At 36.7% G+C, this 15,366-nt stretch overlaps 1 pseudogene across 1 annotated transcript; it reads right to left on the reverse strand.

Annotated features, from left to right (window-relative positions):
- Window positions 1-840: 840 nt before the first annotated feature.
- On the reverse strand, window positions 841-13,577 carry LOC114262822 (NADP-dependent malic enzyme-like; annotated as a pseudogene). The gene is made up of 17 exons (XR_014349582.1): window positions 13,292-13,577; window positions 12,188-12,306; window positions 12,036-12,110; window positions 11,570-11,721; window positions 11,376-11,481; window positions 11,089-11,154; window positions 10,772-10,867; window positions 10,623-10,681; window positions 10,417-10,520; window positions 10,229-10,325; window positions 4,491-4,612; window positions 4,309-4,409; window positions 4,169-4,227; window positions 3,828-3,884; window positions 3,532-3,577; window positions 3,311-3,390; window positions 841-1,110 (listed from the first exon to the last, which is right to left on the reverse strand). The product of XR_014349582.1 is annotated as an NADP-dependent malic enzyme-like (transcript).
- Between the last annotated feature and the right edge of the window lie 1,789 nt (window positions 13,578-15,366).

Here is a 15,366-nt window from a genome sequence, read left to right on the forward strand (position 1 = left end):
TTTTTTGACTCAAACCTCGAGTGTGCCTTCTTTAATAAATGCCTAAATGACTGGTTTGAGCTCGTTTATATATATGTAAAGAAATTGAGGAGAATCAAACTCTTATTGAATTTATTGAACTAGCCTAAAAATATAGTTTGAGCTTATCTAAACAAACTCAGCAAAGTCAAATTCTTTCTGAGTCAAGCCCAGCTCAATTTGTGAACAAATCAGTTCATTTACAGTTCTACTAATGGCATGACACGTCAGTTCTATTTTTTTGAAGGTTGGAGAAACATGAAGGGTAACATACAATATAGAATCTTGCTAATGAACTAATGGCATGACATGTCAATTCTATTTTTTCCAAGATTGGAGAAACATGAAGTAAATGTAGCATACAATATAGAATCTTGCTAATGAACGTCCACTGGACCAGGGCTGCAAACGAACCGAGCCGAGCCGAGCTTTGCTGAGCTCAAGCTCGGCTCGTTTACTTATCGAGCTTGTTTATTGAGCTCGAGCTCAACTCGAGAAGAAACTGGGCTCGAGCTCAACTCACCTCGTTATCATTAATGAAACTCGAGCTCGACTCGGCTCGACTTGATAATTTTTTTTTTAATATTATTTATATTATTTAAATAAAAAATATTATTTATATTATTTAATAGATAAATAATATATTTATTATATAATTTAAATAAAGATAAACAAGCCAAGCTTGACGAGCCGAGCTCATCGTTTACTAAACGAGCCGAGCCGAGCCCTTAACGAGCCAAGCCAAGCTAAGCCAAGCCAAGCTTGTTCATGAACAACTCGGTTCATTTGTAGCCCTACACTGGACATTCGTTCAGAATCAAATAATGTTAAAAAAAATAATAATTTTTTAGTTCATATTTCACATATTACCAAAAAAAAGATCATATGATATTTCTCCAATATTCAAGAGAACCCTGTTTCTATACAAACCGTGGCAGGAAGAAGCTAACCTCCGTGTACTACACTATGAAGCGAAAATCCCAGCAATATTGACGACTAAGTTTGGTGTATCATTTTTTGTATGACTCGAGAACAGCTTGAGTATCCTTGTACTGCTGGAGCATGTAAGTTTCACATTTGATTGGAGGAAACCTGGTTGTAAAGCAGCAATAAAAATAGCAAAGCTTCATAAAAACAAAGAAGTTCAGCATATTTTTAAAGAATTTTTGTTAATGCACAAAGGTTTTCGAATAATTAGACAACAGCTTAGCTATTGTTGGATATCCTAACTTTCATAATTTTTTGTAAGGCAAAATTCACTTTATCCCCATATAGTTTGAGGTCGAAGCACTTTACCATTTGTGATTTAAATATAGGCATATTGTCCCATTGTGATTTTAGACTAAAAAGCAACCTAACATCAGTTAAAGCTAATCGTCAAAAGACTATTTTACCATTGCATTAAAAAAAATTAATACTAATAATTTGCTTTATCTCTGCTATTATACACTTAATTTTAACTTAATCACATATTTTATTAATTAAACCATCTATTAACTTTCAATTACTATTTATTTATACACACACACACACACATATACACCTAATTATGTAAACTACTGAAACTGTTAATTGTACACAAATCTATATACCTAATTATTTAACCTAACTCCACTCCTAATTATACACACATGTACTTACATATATAGAGGGAGATGAAGCGATGGTGATGGACTGAGAGGGGAGAGGGGAGTGCCAACGAGGGGCTGAAAAGGGAAAATGGGTCGGGGACAAGGACTGTGTAGGTAAGAGGAAACGGCAGCACTGGTGCTCAGGAAGGCAAGATGGGGTGGGTGCATGGAGAGGGGCGATGGGGTGGTTGGAGGTGGTGGGAGAGAGGGAAAGTGTGGTTGGTTAGGGTTAGGGTTTGTAGGGATTTGGTTGCTCGTGTAATAAATTTGGAAGTAATTAGATAAGATGAGGGCCAAAATGTCATTTTCATTCTTATTTTTTTCAATTTTTTGTTTAAACAAATGCTCACTCTCCAAAGGCGTGTGCATCACAAATTATGTCATTTTTTTTTTTTTTTGAACAAATGGCAATTTAGCCCAAAACCATAAGGGGGCATAATCCAAATCAGCGCGTGCATTACAAATTCTGTTATTTTGAACAGGAAAAGTAATGATCGATATGCCTATATTTGAATCATGGGCGAGTAAAGTGCCCCGGACTCAAACCACAAGGGAGTAAAGTGAATTTTTCCCTTTTCCTTAATACCATTTTGCCCCTAAGTCAAATTACAAAAAAGAACAAAACCCAACTCCGGAAAGACCCTCCTGTCAAACTCAGCCCTTCCCCCACCCTCCGGTGCCACGCCCAACGTATGTTACATGGACTCAGGTACGAGTGTCGGGTGTAGGTGCGTACCTAGAGGTTAAACCCATCAAATCTCAAATTTAACGGTACACGGACTCGACAAAAAATGATCATATTTTTATATTTTTAATCTATTATATGAGATAAAATAATGTTATACGTAACATATAATGTCAAAAAGGCATTTTACTCATTTTATAGTAATTATACAACCATATATACATATAATGATAATGTTAAATATAAACATACTAGAAATGTCTAATGGAAAATATTGAATACATATCTTACACACACCCTTGTCCAAGTGTCGGGTGTCCAACACGGGTATTTAATTTATTTCAAAGACTCCATGAAACATAGCTCCCAGCCCCCTACCCACCTTGAGTGCCACCCTGGCACCTCGTCTCCTCCATCCCCTGCCTCTCCCCTCCCCCACCCCAATACACACACACTTGTGCTACTTCCCAAGGCTCCCCACTTCATTTCCCCACCTCTCTCTCTCTCTCTCTCTCTCTCTCTCTCTTTGTGTGTGTGTGTGTGCTAGGTGAGATGGTTAGGATTTGGCCTTGAGGGGGAGAGAAGGGGAGGGGTAAGGGGTTTCATGGAGAGGTGTGGGGGCACCAAAAAAAAAAAGAAGGGGTTGTCAAGGAGCAAAGGGAGGGAAAGAGAGGGGTGGTGGAGGTGGCAACGGCGGCTGGGTGGTTAGCCGAGGTTGGGGTGTTCAAAGAAAATCAACAAAATTTAAATTTGAGAATTGGAGTGTCCAAAGGAAAGGGGTCCAACCATTGTTTTGGAGTACATTTAGAGGTTCCTAGTTGTCCACATACGTTGCATGTTTCCTCGTGTCATTGTGTGGGTGATGGTTAATTTGTGATCATACGTACTCAGATCAGTTGCAGTTATCAATGGTTAATTCATGTTCATACTTAGATCAGATACAGGTATGAACAGTTTATCAGTGTTTAATTCATACTTGGGAGGGTTCTCTTGTGACTGGCAGGCGGGCAAGCAATCCACGACACAATCATGACTAGGCTCCACAAAGTATGCAATCTGCTCAACAAACCAAAAAACAAAAACAAAAAAGAGCCATTGTGTGTATTAGACGATAATATTGCATAATGAGGCAATAATCAACATCCCTTGTGGGAAATTCAATTAGAGAACATTCAAAAGCTTCTAAAGGGGACTTACAGAATATCTCTCTTGACCATTACCCAACACTTGATGCAATGTGGACCTGAATAACACACAGAAACCCAAGTATCATAAAATTATAATCCCAACACTCAGACCATGTACTAGAAAAATTGACATTCATGTCGGTGGCAATGAGAAATTATTGTTCCGAAATTTAAGCTATAAAGAAGGCAATGTCCCATATCATACTCAATATTATCTCACAATGAACAACTAAAAAAAAAAACTATGGAATGATTGTCATGAAGCTACAAAGCCATCATTTGGGAACTTTGACAAATGCACATTACCTGAAAATACAGTTGCTCCAGCGCTCTAGCATGTCACCAAGATTCACTATAAATGCTCTGAAAGTTAGATTTCAATCATCAAGATAGTAAGAAAATACTAATCATATAGTAAAATATTCATTCTACAACAAATTGTAGTAGCTAAATGTAATATATGGTCTCTTTCATGCAACTTCAGGGCATAATCACAAAAAAGCATGTTACAATACTTAGACTACATCCAATAAAGGTGTCTAATATTGTCTAGAACTATGTAAACTTTTTTTTTTTTAATAACTAAGAGCGAATCCTAGCAGGGCCCTTCGAAACAAGTCAATTCTGTGAAGATTCTATTCACTAACCCTTTCAATGGTGCTACAAATTCCCATTTCTGAAGTTTAGCATCCTTATCCCTGCATATCTATAATAAATTGAAAAGATTACAATCCCTTTTTCGCAAAATATAGTGGAAATATATTTCAAATTTTAACTATATCAATACTTGGAGACCATAGACGTCATCTGTTGCCAACAGTGTTATCAAACCAAAATCAGAATGTGCACCTGCTCCGTATATTCCCTTCATGGGATCAGAAACTCTACCTGAAGAATAACCAAACACTTGTCATGATACAAGTGACATCATTTACATTAGAATTCCATGATCTTTACTTTAATTTTCACCTTCATAATGTAGCAGGCGCAAGATTGCAATAGGCTTCCCAAGCATTTCTTGTCTATCAAAAAAGTCCACCTCTAGGTCAAGTGCAAGAGCTATGATCCTTGAAACTGCTTTTGCCACCTCACTGCACTCATAAAAAAGATACATGAGGAAAATGAAAGAAAAATCATTAAAATAACCATACAAACAATGTCATATATATATATAATAAAAAAACTGAAAGTAGAAATTATGGTCAAACAAGTCACAAGACTTAAAATGGAATGATATGTAACTGCTATTTTTGATAGTCAAGAAATGGTGTAACTCAGAAACGGTGGTTGGATTCCGGTGACGAGACAGTGGAGAAGCGGTGGCGCTTAGAGTAAGGAAGGAAAAAATGGTTTCTTCACTGTATTTGTTGATAACATCCCTTCAGTAATGGACGCTAAAGCTCTGTACAAACTTTTTACCAAGTTCGGGATCGTGAATGATGCTTACATCCTATTCAAAAGAAGGAAAGTGACAAACTCAAGGTTCGGGTTTGTCCGTTATGACTGTCATATATCAGCATCTGTTGCCATCCAAAAAGCGAATGGCCTTTTTGTGGATGGCATGATGCTTGTGGTTAAAATGGCTACCTACAATAGGAATAACAGATCTGAACAGAGCAAGAGAAAGTCTCAGGATACCAAAAGGAGCATGGATACAACTAATATCAGGGGCAGTGTTGCATATGTGGGCCACAGATCTTTTGCTAAAGTACTAAAAAGAGATACCTCTATTTTGGATGGGAACTCAAATATAACTATAAAAGTTAATGAAGAGGGCAATGATTGGCTCTATGATAATGCAATAGTTAGATTTAACACAGAGTTTACCACACACAACATTATGAAAGCTCTGAAAGAGAAAGGGTTGGAGCAGGTAGAAGTCAGGAAAGGGGGAGGTCGAGATATAATGCTATCCTTTAAATCTACCAATGAGCTACAGTCAAGCATTGGCAAGATCAGAGAGTGGTTCAAGGGCTGGAGCCAATTTGTGATGGTTTGGAAGCCAAATCTCCATCTGCAGCAGGAGAGGTGCGTTTGGTTGAGGTGCTATGGTATACCCCTGCATCTCTAGAATAGGAATACACTTAACAGCATTGGTTAGTTATGGGGCACCATTCTCAGCCTAGATGGTGATATCTGTCATCCTAAATCTTTTTCTCACACTAGAATCAGAGTAGCTACTACGTGCATGGAACTTATCAACAAAATCATTTTTTTGGAGTGTAAGGGTATCTCTTATTCCATTCTTGTATGCGAAGATCATTTAGCCGATTCTGGTGGGTTGAAGATATCAGGAATGAAAGACTCCAACTTCACAAAAGCCAGTAACAGTGAGGAGGTTAGAAACACTCCAGAGGCAGCTGTAAGGGACAAAAACGATGGTGATGAGGTGGCACAAATGAGAGCTTTGTTAGGTACTGACCTGGTTTGCACTAACGAGATTGAACGAAGGAAAGAGTCTAGTTGCAGTCACATAGGGGAGGAAATAGGAACTGTTGTTGAGTGTAGGCTCAAAAATAAAACACTGCAGATGGGTGACTTGAGTGTATTATTCTGTTTACTTATGAAGCTACTATCTTGGAATATTAGGGGTTTGGGTAAACCTGAGAAGAAGGGCAGAATCAAAAGTCTTATAAAAGACAAGCATGTTGATATTGTTTTCCTTCAAGAGATTAAGAAAGCAGTTGTTTCTGATAATGCTGTTAGAAGGCTCTGGGGATGTAGAAATATGGAATACATGTCTGTGGATCTTGAAGGCTCTGCTGGTGGGCTTCTATGTATTTGGGACCCTGCTGTCTTCCAACTCTCTAGTTGCTGTTGTAATAGGAGGTACATCTTGCTTTCTGGCTCCCTGTACAACTCTTTTGATTGTGTTTTGATTAACATATATGCACCAAATGATATCAGTGCTAGATCAACTCTATGGGATGATATCCTCAAGCTTAAAGACCATTTGCCTGCTCCTTGGTGTATGGGTGGGGACTTTAATGAAATTAGGCATATAGGAGAAATGGTAGGCTGCTCCAGGAGGGATAGGGGGATGCATCATCTTAATGAGTTTATTGGGAAATGTGAGCTCAATGATTTACCTCTTCATGGAAAGAAATACACTTGGTGTAATGCTTAGGAATCTGAGAAATGGAGCGGTATAGATAGAGTTCTGCTTGGCCTTGAGTGGCTGATTAATTTCATAATGAAGCTATGGGGACTGCCTAGATTAATTTCAGACCACTGTCCTCTATTGATGATGGAAGATGAAAGAGATTGGGGACCCAGACCTTTCAGGTTTCTAAATGGCTGGACTCTTCATCTAAGCTTTTCCAAATTCTTTGTCGATATCTGGAGCAGCACTTCGGTTACTGGATGGGCTGGCTACATACTTGTTCAAAAACTAAAGCATCTAAAGCTAGAATTAAAGAAATGGAATGTTGAGGTATTTGGCAATGTCTCATCCAAACTCAAAATTTCAGAAGAGGAATTACATGCATTTGATATCTTGGTAGAAGAAAGACCTCTGGTTCAAGCTGAAATGGCAAGAAGAAGAGTGGTCAGAGGAGAGATGTGGTAGCTGCACAGAATGGTGGAGTGGATTTGGCACCAAAAATCCAGATTGAACTGGACACTAAATGGGGATAAGAATACTAGGTTTTTCCATGTTTTTGCCAATGCCAGACAGAGCAGGAACATGATTAACTCTATTGAAGTTAATGGGGTATCTTATGAGGATCCTAACAGGGTTAAATTTGAGGTCAATCAACACTTCAAGAAACAGTTTGCGGAGGATTGGGCTAAAAGGCCTGTCTTGGGAGGGAATTCAAGACCATTAGGACAGACTATGCTTCTCATCACCTTGTCTCAGAGTTCAGTGAAGTTGAGGAATTGGCTGCAATTAAGGATTGCAATAGCAACAAAGCTCCAGGCCCTGATGGTTTTAACTTGCTGTGCTATCAGAAATTTTGGAAGGTCATGAAGCCTGAGATTATGCATTTTTTTGCAGACTTCCATTCAAATAGCAAACTGACCTATGGCATCAACAACACTTTTATTAGTCTAATTCCCAAAGTGGACAATCCCACTGGCCTATCTGAATTCAGACCCATCAGTCTTGTAAGTTCCCTTTACAAAATTCTGGCTAAAGTACTAACACATAGATTGAAGCCAGTTCTGCCCTCCTTCATTGGTGAAACACAAACTGCATTCATAGGTGGAAGGAACATCCTAGATGGGGTTTTCATTGCCAATGAAGTGGTGGATGGATGGAAAAAGTCCAAGAAGCTTGGTCTGATCTTAAAGCTAAACTTCGAGAAAGTGTTTGATTCTGTGAACTGGGAATTCCTATTTTCTCTTTTGTCCAATTTTGGGTTTGGGAATAAATGGATTTCTTGGATAAAAACTTGTGTTTCTTCAGTTAGAATCTCCATTCTTGTGAACGGTTCACCAACTGCTGAATTCTCACCACAAAGAGGTCATAGACAGGGTGACCCGCTCTCACCTTTTCTGTTCAATATTGTGTCTAAAGGTCTTAACATTCTTTTGGACAAATCAATTACTCTTGGCATACTTAGAGGAGTGCTCGTTGGGTCAAAGGATGTTCTTTTGTCTCATCTACAATTTGCGGATGACTTAATTATCTTTTCTGAAGCAGATTGGGATCAGATGGTGCTTATTAAAAGAGTTCTAAGATGCTTCGAAGTTTTATCTGGTCTTAGAATAAATTATCACAAAATTGTGGTGTGTGGTGTTGGTGTGGATGATGCTCTCTTGCTCTCCTTTGCAAAGCTCCTCAACTGTCAAGTTTATAGCCTACCTCTGAGATTTCTGGGTCTACCTCTTGGAGCCAACCCCGGAAAAAAATCTACATGGAAACCTGTGCTTGACAAATTCAGATCCAAACTCTTAGGGTGGAAGTGATCTACATGGAAACCTACTGATTCGCCAATTAAGACTAAACACCATCTTTGTAGTGATGTTGGTGATCTTGTGGTACCAGCAACTTGTGGGAAGACTTATATATGTATCCCACACTCGTTCAGATATTGCCTATGCAGTTGGGATAGTAAGTCAATTTATGCATGAGCCTCGTGTCCCTCATTTGGATGCAGTGTATCATATTTTGAGGTATCTTAAATCTGCTTCTGGAGAAGAGATTTTATTTTTCAATCATGGTCACTTAACGTTGGAGGCATTCACAGATGTTAATTAGACTGGTTCTATAGATGACAGGTGATCTACTTCCGGTTATTGTGCATTTGTAAGGGGGAATTTAGTTACATGGCATAGTAAGAAACAAAGAATGGTGTCCAGATCTAGTGCAGAGGCAGAATACAGGGCTATGTAGTATGGTACATGTGAATTGATGTAGCTCAAGTCCTTATTGAATGATATTGGGTTTGTCTGTAGTGAACCATTAACATTGTACTGTGACAACAAAGCTGCCATTAGTATTGCTCACAATCCTGTTCAGCATGACAAACAAAGCATATTGACATTGACAGACATTTCATCAAGGAGAAATTAAATAAGGGTTTCATATGTATGTCTTTTGTGAAGTTTGAAGATCAATCGACTGATGTCTTTACTAAGAGTCTTAGTAGTAAGGTTTTCCATCCCATTTGTTGTAAGTTGGGCATGAGAGATACTTTGCACCAACTTGAGGGAGAATGTTAAGTATTAGTGTGTAAGGGTAATTATGTCATTTGTTCCTTTAGTCTTTTATTATAAGTATGTGTAGCTCTAATATGTTTAGGTGTGAGAAATAAAACACAGCAGCAGTGCTCTCTCTTTTCTTCCTCTCATTCTTTTCTTTCTTTTATGCAAATCTAACGGAAAATTACACTACCTTTGAGTCCACAAGCCAGTTCTTCTTACGCATCTCTTCCAAAGGAGCTTTGGTCTATAACAGATGAACATAAGAAGACAATCACCAAGCAACCACATGCTGGGTTGCCCTAGATGTACTTTAAGAAATAATCCGAAGACAACATCCACATGGAAGTAAATGATTACCTGTTTTGACATCTTATGAACTATAATTTCTGTTATTCCAGTTCCAACCTACAATTCAGAGGACTAGAGTGAGATACATAAAAACAAATTTGAATATGCATTCTTCTGTTGATGGCCGATGCTTGATGATCTCGAAGCAGGCTCTTGGAAAGGAATGACACAAAAGGAATTTAAAAATTAAAATGCCCAACCAAAAACATCATCCCTCCCTCTTAAAAAAAACGCCGCCGCCCAATTAGTACATATTAATGTGTGTTTGGGAGGGAAAAGATAGGGTACACACCTAACTTTTGACATAGTGCACAAAATGGTTGCCCCGAGACTTGAACCCATAACCTCAAGGTTATTAGGCGAAGGTTTTACCACTGAACCAATGGTCACCCCTCCCTCTCAAATTTTTTTTTTTTTGGGGGGGGGGGTGAAATGCAAAACTATCACTATGCTCAAAACTAGGACTGCTATAAAACAATCAGAATGAATTAGGCCCCAATATGAGTAAGAGAGAGAATTCTTCTGCAGGAGTGTGTAGACAGAAAATAGGTATAGAGTGTGAACACATAAATAGGTTTCCACTGAAGTCATTGGGTGCCCAATATTTCGCCCTACGCTTTCCCATGGTCCATATATTTAGTTTTTGATTTTCCTCAGACTACCAAAATATAGATGAGATGAAAGGAGTAAAGTAGTAATTAGATTCTTACCTTCCCAGCACCAAAAAAAAAAATGTGTGCTCAGCCAAGGTACCGCCAAGTAACTTCAGTGCTGCAATATGACCTGTAAGAACCAGATGTTTGCCCCCTGCAAGAGTTTTTTTTTGGGGGGGGGGGGGGAATTTAGACAACAGCACAGGATTCCAAACAGTCAGTAACGAGATCCACCACCATGTTGCCATATACCTGGATATCATCATTAAAGACAAGATGAGTAGAACCATATTTCTCTAGCAGCTCAAAAGCATTGTGGTTTGCAAAATCTTCAAATTGTAAAGTGATGGTAAGAAATCAAACAAATATTAGAACTGCATTAACAAGATTAGGGTTCGAAAATATTCAAACTAAAGCTGCAACCGAAATGGTGTGCACCTGTACCAGTACTTTTTCACCATAATTCTGCTTGATAGCAGCCATGAATTCATGAAGAAGGTCAGCATATTCCTGAAGATCAATTTTCTAAAACTTGCTCAATACCAAATAGAATGCTTTTCATGACTGTAAGCAAGCAATAAAATACCAAAACCAATGGACCTTCCCAGTTGCCCCCCTTTGTCAGAGCCCAATGTAGAACTCATCCTTCAACAACTTCTCGTTGTTTGTCCCCACATCAATCGTTATGGGTAAACACTGCACAATCAAGCAAAAAGACATTGATCAAGATTATATGGTCAAGCTCAAAATTAAACCATGTTATGTACTTTTTCTTGAAACATAATGGTAGTGAAACTTGCACACACATAAATACACACATTATAATCAAAGAGGTTCATGAGTAATTAAGTAAAGGTTTCAAAGAATGTGAGAATCTACATAGAGAATATTGTATATTATTTGCTAGTGAGGCTTACCGCAAAATGTCTAACTCGTCCAAGTGCTGTATACAGAGCCAGTTTTCCAACAGGTATCCCCATCCCCTGATATGTTATTAGCTACAAGTGCTTTTATACAAGAATTTTCAACGATCGATCTAATACTTGAAAATAGAAATATGTATCGAATTAGCACTAGTAACAAATGTCAATATGGAAGTTCTGGAAAAAAAAAACTGTCCTGTAAATATTCTCATATGCTGATTGTAAGTAAGAATTGTAACGTAAGGTAAAATGTTTATATAATTAAGAAAGAAAACACGAACCTGACAACCAAGATCCCCAAGGCCCAAAATTCGCTCACCATCACTGATGACAATAACTTGAATGCTCCTCTCAGGCCAATTTTTCAATACCTCTAGAATCTTTCCTCTGTGAAAGCAAGAAACTTTTTTTTAAGTTGAAACTGAAATCAGCAGAACTTGTAAGCCTCATAAATACAGGTGAAACAAAATCATACTTCTCTTTCAAGCTAATGTAAAGACCCTGAGGGCACCTGAAAATGCTCCCATACTTCAAGCAAGCTTCACCAATAGTTGGAGTGTAGACAATCAGGAGAAGTTCCTCAACATTGTCAATGAGAAGCTTGTAGAACAGCCTCTCATTCCTCTCCTGTAAACCAAAACAATTAAAAATGCATAAATTAAAGAATTATACATTTACCATTTTGTTTTCATCCATTTTGAACTCTTTTAAAGACTACAATAAATGAAGTAATCTGTCATGCTTTTCTTGTCTCTAGTATCTCAAGTACACTAGCATTGGAATGAAGAATGAAGGGGTAAATGTTAATAATCCCAGATTCCATATTGTTATGTAAGTTGAAAATGAATTATTTATAACCAAGCAGCATCTAGGCACGCCACGTATGCACCAACGGCTTCAAATCAACAAGTTGCAGTTGTTGTTGTGAGTAAAAGAGGCACCTGAAGATCCATCCTGGCCATGTACTTCTGAAGTGGAACTTGATATTGGCGAATATTGTGCATCATTTTCTTCACCTGATATAGAGCCCCAAAAAGAAAAGTTCAACAGGAATCATATTAACTAGTTATAAGATAGAAAACACATATGGTACTTGAAGTTGTTGAGTTATAACCACGGGTGGTAACAGACCAAGCAAGTAATGAGCATCTCTCTCTCTCTTTGAACGCAAGCCCCTTGTTGTAATGTGGGTCCCTCAACAAAGTATACCTACTGGAGTACAAGATGAAGAAGTAAAAAATGAAGATAAATTAGCATTAGAAGACAATTACAATGGTCAACAATGGCAGGCACTCCAGACATACATATATACATACACAAACTACTATATAGTTATATGCATCTTTAGAGTCTACTAATTAGAAAATTACCCACCATAATTTTAGGAGAAAATTAGATGAACAATACAGAATAAGAAACTGGAAGTTAAAACATACTACATTAGCGGAAATTGCATATAACTAGAAAATGAATTGAAGCAGGGGCAGCAGCAACATTTCATAACCCAAAATGGGCTACAAGTATAACACAATGCACGCACAGATAGAGAACTTGAGGAATCTAAGACTAAGTTTGGTTAGGATGAAAATGGTAGAAAGTGAGGAAAAAAAAAATTTGTCTGAGTTTGTTTAGCATGAAATTTTCTTGTACAAGAATGGTAACTAATTTCTAGATTCTTGCAAAAAATACAAGAAAATACAACAAGGTTTAAATTTGTTTATAGAAGTAGTTATAATTAGAATTCCTATTTTCTTGCAAAATTTTCATCCTAATCAAATTTATACAAGAAAATTTTTTTTTTTCCCTTTCTTTTCTTTCACGTCACATTCTACCATTTTTACTTTCCATAATTTATTAATTTATTTATTTCTAATCAAACAGAACCTTAGGAGAATAACCAAAATTGTCCAACAAACGTCTCAACAACATCAAAATCAAATAACAGCAATGTGACATTGCAAGTTAAACAATTTGCATGTCATCAAGGAGTTCAAATCCGCCAAAATTCAGATCATCCCTAGCTCGTCCAGTATCAAATTGAACCATTTCCTCAAGTTATTGATATAAATTCTATTGATCTACTAAAATAAAAAATAAAATAAAATAAAAAACGCTAGAATCAGCACAAACAAACAACACCAATCACGATCAAAATTCAAACGATGATGAGTAAGATGGGGTGAATCAAGAAGAGAACCTGGCAACAGAGATTGTCCAACGGGTGACGGGCTGGTCCTCATTCGCACGATCCTCACCGTAGACATCTTCAACACCGCCGCCGACAGTGGACTTGGAATCAATGTCCAGCACCGGCGCACTGCCCCTCTCATCCTTGGACGTAATCTCCATCGCAAACCTCGACTTTCTCTCACAACACCAAATCTCTTCTTTATTATATGCGATCGATATATACTCAGCTGATGCTTGTTTTTCTGCTAACACAAACAGATTATCAATAATAATAATAATTCAAATGATTAGTGTTTTTCTTGGTGTCAACGTCAAAAAAACACAATCAAAAGATACTCACAAAAAAGGATAGTCCACTACTTTCTTTTTTTTTTTTTGAACAGGAAAAAAGGGAGTTGCGGTGTCATCATGGCCCTGTTGGGCCCTAATCCCGGGGTAGTCGGTTGTCAGCTAAAAATTAACCCCCACCAAGTGAGAGATCCACCAATAGGGTACCAATGGAGGACAACCACACGCCGCAGCAGAGGACAGGGTTCGAGGGGAGTATGAGTGTGTTCTCAAGAGAGATTTTAAACGCCCTCTCAGGAATCGACCCTGGCTCTCGGCTAGGGAATGTGCCGCATTCCTCACCAGCCACCAACCCTGGTGGTAAAAGGATAGTCCACTTTGATTCTGCCTGGAACATTAGAGCTACAAAAGCCTAATAAGCAAATGCTAGAAATCATACACAGACGCACTACTATATATGTGTATAGATAGATAGAGAGAGAGAGTGAGAGAGAGAGAGAGAAATTTTTATTTTTATTTTTTCAATTTTTGGTCGGTGAGAGAGAGAAGTGTTCATTACCAGGAAAGTGCCCCTATTCGGAGAGATTATTACGGAGAAAAATCTAGAAAATTTGGAGAGAGAAAGAAACAGAGAGATAGAATTGATTTGTCGTCGTTAGGCGGTGGAGAGAGAGTGAGAAAATCGAGAGTTGAAGTGGCGCTTGCTGGCTTTCCTCTCTCTCTCTCACACTCTCTGTTGTATGCATTGTCTGTATGTAAACTAGAATATTACTGGTGATATGCACCAGTATAAATAAATAATTAAAAATTAAAATTGTTGTTATAATTCTTATGTGAGAATATATTAAAATTGACTTGTGATGTTTGACTAAGTATTAAAAGTGACGTGGAAGTTAATTGACTGAATTTTATGCCAATGTAACATTCACATAGTCATTAAAAATTATCTTGATTATTTAAAATTATATTTATCGATTTCTAACTGATATAAATTAGTTTGAGGGTTCTAATATTAGATTAAATATTAAAAATGAGTCTAAAAAATTTAGTTTGAGTCGATTTTTTTTCCCCAACAATTCTTGATTTAACCCTATAATACATCTTAGTTTAATAACTTAATATAATAATAAATAAATAAATAAATAAAATAACAATCTTAATGTTTATGGTGTTTTTTGTCAATCAATAAAAAATATTTATAAATATTAAGAGAATTACATTTGAACAAATTTTAACATAAATTTTTTACTTTAAAATTCTAAGACCTACACATTTTGTTTGATTCTATCTACATCACTAATCTTTGAAGGTTTAATGATTTTTTTTTTTTAAATGGAATGTCTATTTGTTATAATATAAATATATAGATTGGAATATCGATGCATATAAAGTTATTAAACATTAAGAAAAAAATCTATGAAAAATGTAGATTAATTCCTATATTTTAGTAGTATAAAAATTCAAATTCAAATTTATATTTTAGTTAAGTTTCCTTCTCAATTTCTAAATTTAAATTGTTAAACAAATTAATTAACTTTCTTTTTGAAATGTTTAAATCAAGGCATAAAAGTTCTTTAAAATTTTAAATAGATTAACTAACTTTCTTTTTAAATTTAAATTTGTAAATAAAAACTTTCCTTTCAAAATTAAATTTTTAAATGAATTAATTAACTTTTCTTTTGAAATATGTAAATCAAGGCATAAAAGCTATTTAAATAGATTAATTAATTTTCCTTTTAAATGGATTAATTACTATTTTTTTAGATTTTTTATAAAAATAATTTAACAATCCCA

Source organism: Camellia sinensis, chromosome 13, assembly GCF_055761805.1.
Source record: "Camellia sinensis isolate YWXY chromosome 13, ASM5576180v1, whole genome shotgun sequence".
Taxonomy (NCBI): Eukaryota; Viridiplantae; Streptophyta; class Magnoliopsida; order Ericales; family Theaceae; genus Camellia; species Camellia sinensis.